The 2,759-nt window shown below is 34.5% G+C and overlaps 1 non-coding gene across 1 annotated transcript; it reads left to right on the top strand.

The window, feature by feature from the left end:
* The first annotated feature begins 2,448 nt into the window (after positions 1 to 2,448).
* On the top strand, positions 2,449 to 2,552 carry LOC128045838 (U6 spliceosomal RNA). Its single transcript, XR_008199173.1, has one exon. It is a non-coding gene; the product is annotated as a U6 spliceosomal RNA (small nuclear RNA).
* The last annotated feature ends 207 nt before the right edge of the window (positions 2,553 to 2,759 follow it).

Here is a 2,759-nt window from a genome sequence, read left to right as displayed (position 1 = left end):
AGAATGAATGCTTTATGTGACGAGTGATCTTATAGGAGGAAACATCAGAGAGCTTGCTCCTTTCTCTCTCGCTCTCCCTCCATTTCCTTCACACGTGGTGGAAAAGCCATTTGTATCAGTAAGGAGAGTTCTCACCAGACACCAACACCACTGCAACTTGATCTCAAACTTCCAGTCTCTAGAACTATGAGGAATAAACGTTTAAGTCACTCAGTCCATGGTATTTTGTTGACACCCCAAGCTGACAGTCACCATACGGATGCAGAAAACTAGGGCCCAATGACCAGAAAAACGGGTTAGCTTTGGCCATGTCTTAATTCACAGTTGAACTTCGACCTTAACTATAAGCTGCTACACAGACAAATTATAGCTATGCTTCCTCTAGAAAAGTTAGCAGAAGCCGGATGCTTGACCCAAAGTCCCTTGGCGGATTCTATTTTGGATTAGGCAGAAGCCAAGTGTGACCCCTGATAGTCACTGGCAGTCTCGGCGCTCCTCCTTCCTGTTCAACACTGCATTCTACGTACTCTGCATTGCACATGGCACATGGGAGCATTCAATATGTGTTATTTGTTTGATGAATGTTGACTGAATGAACACAGAGCAAAGTCTCCTTTTCTAATATCAGCCATCAAATAGGCTGATAATATATATTTTCTTTTACTTTTTGAAGGTTTACTTTTCAGTGCTACCATTAGAAATGAGGATGTTTTCTGCTCTTTTCTGCCTACATAGTTAATATGATGATATGTAATTGAGCTCTCTGGGGCTAAATATGCTACATTCAAATTGATTTTTTCATACTACTGCTTCTCATTTGTAGGATTAATAGTGCTTTTGTCCAGACTAAAAATAACTATCCAAAATCATTTGGCAAACATGTATTACTATAAATTATCATGAAAATACAAAGAATATGCAAGTTTTCATAAATGTCAGATCACTGGTTAATAAATCCTGTTCAGAATTCTCCATATTCTTAATTAATGACTTATTGCTATGTAGAAAATGGGAGGATTGGGTTCATTTAATTATGGCTAAGTAAATTGATTCTGTTCACTAGTCTGGAAATAAGTGAACGACTCAATTCATGCCAAACACTTTTCAAGTTTTTTCTCACTTAATATTCCAGTAGTCCTCTGGAGTATGTATTATTATCATACATATTACAAATGACCACATACTATAGATATCCAAACTCTCTACAAAATCTTGGCAAATTCTACTACAAGAAGACTACTGTAAATCTCCATATAGAGAAGACTGACAACTTTAGTGACATTGCTATTGTTCTGGTTCTTGTAGATGAAATGAGTGGACTTACAAATATCAAGTATCATAAGCTAATTAGTGCCTTAGAAACCAGGAGGAACTGAAGTACATTTATGAGATAGGCAATAGAAGGACACTTGAAGATTGAATTGCCTTGAATCATGTTTTCATTGTAAAATAAGTCATTGTCTGTTTATACTCGCTCTCCCAAAGAATGAGTTGCAGAGGTGAAAACAGAGCAAGTCTGCAGTTTTCCAGAACACAATATGTTTGATTCTGTTCTTCCAATACTCACAATGATTTTAAGTTTTGCTGTGTGATTCTCTATGAGATAAGCCGGAGATCCTCCTATGGTTGACCTGATCAGAGAATAATTCTTATTTTCTGCTTAAGAGCCAAGGTTTGAGAACAGCAGACGTGAATTTATACATTCTTGAAGTTCATTAAGGAGCTAGGTTCACACCTTCATGCTTTTGAAGTTCATGCTTCAGGCAATCTTGAACTGAAGTCTAATATAAAGAAATTTTTAAACAGGACATGAGTAAATATATCCTTTCTTTAGACATTGTCATCCCTTTTGATACTTGAATATATGATTAATTAATAACAAAGGAAGATTATGCACCTGAAATAACCATGTGAATCATGCCTGCTAACATGATTATACCCTGCGTGTGGAAATTAACTTGACTTTTTTATAGAAAGAAAGTACTTGTGGTATTATTATTTTTCTGTGGCACATCACATTTTTTCCCCCAACTTTAAAGAGAATATGGCAGATAAGCATAATTCACATTATATCTAATGATTTTAAAATTTATTTTATTAATGTAGACAAAAATTATCATGATTTTCAAATCAAATGGTATTAAAAATTCACTGAAAAGCTTGTTATCATCTCCCAGAGTTAACTACCTCAGCTTGTTGAGTATACTTTTTCAGAGATTTTTAAAATGCATATTCAATTCAGACAAATATATATTCTTAATTTTAGCCCTTTGTTATCTAAAGGTAACCTAGTGCTTTTTTAACTTAATGATGTACCTTGGAAAAATTTTTGTATCATTACACTTCCTCTTATGCTTTATAGCTGCATAGTAATATACCATTGTATGACTGTGTCTCTGTTTAAAATAAATAAGAAAACCAAACAAAAACAACAAAAAACAATCTTTGGTGTTCGCTTCAGCAGCACATATACTAAAACTGAAATGATACAGAGATTAGCATGGCCCCTGCACAAAGATGCTATGCAAATTTGTGAAGTGTTTCATATTTTTATTGGAAATAAAAGCAAAAATAAACAAATGGGACCTAATTAAAATTAAAAGCTTCTGCACCACAAAGGAAACTAAGAGCAAGGTGAAAAGACAGCCTTCAGAATGGGAGAAAATAATAGCAAATGAAGCAACTGACAAAGAATTAATCTCAAAAATATACAAGCAACTCCTGCAGCTCAACTCCAGAAAAATAAATGACCCAGTCAA

This window comes from Budorcas taxicolor, chromosome 3 (genome assembly GCF_023091745.1).
Source record: "Budorcas taxicolor isolate Tak-1 chromosome 3, Takin1.1, whole genome shotgun sequence".
In the NCBI taxonomy this organism is placed as follows: domain Eukaryota; kingdom Metazoa; phylum Chordata; class Mammalia; order Artiodactyla; family Bovidae; genus Budorcas; species Budorcas taxicolor.
This window is presented reverse-complemented; position numbering and strand designations above follow the sequence as displayed.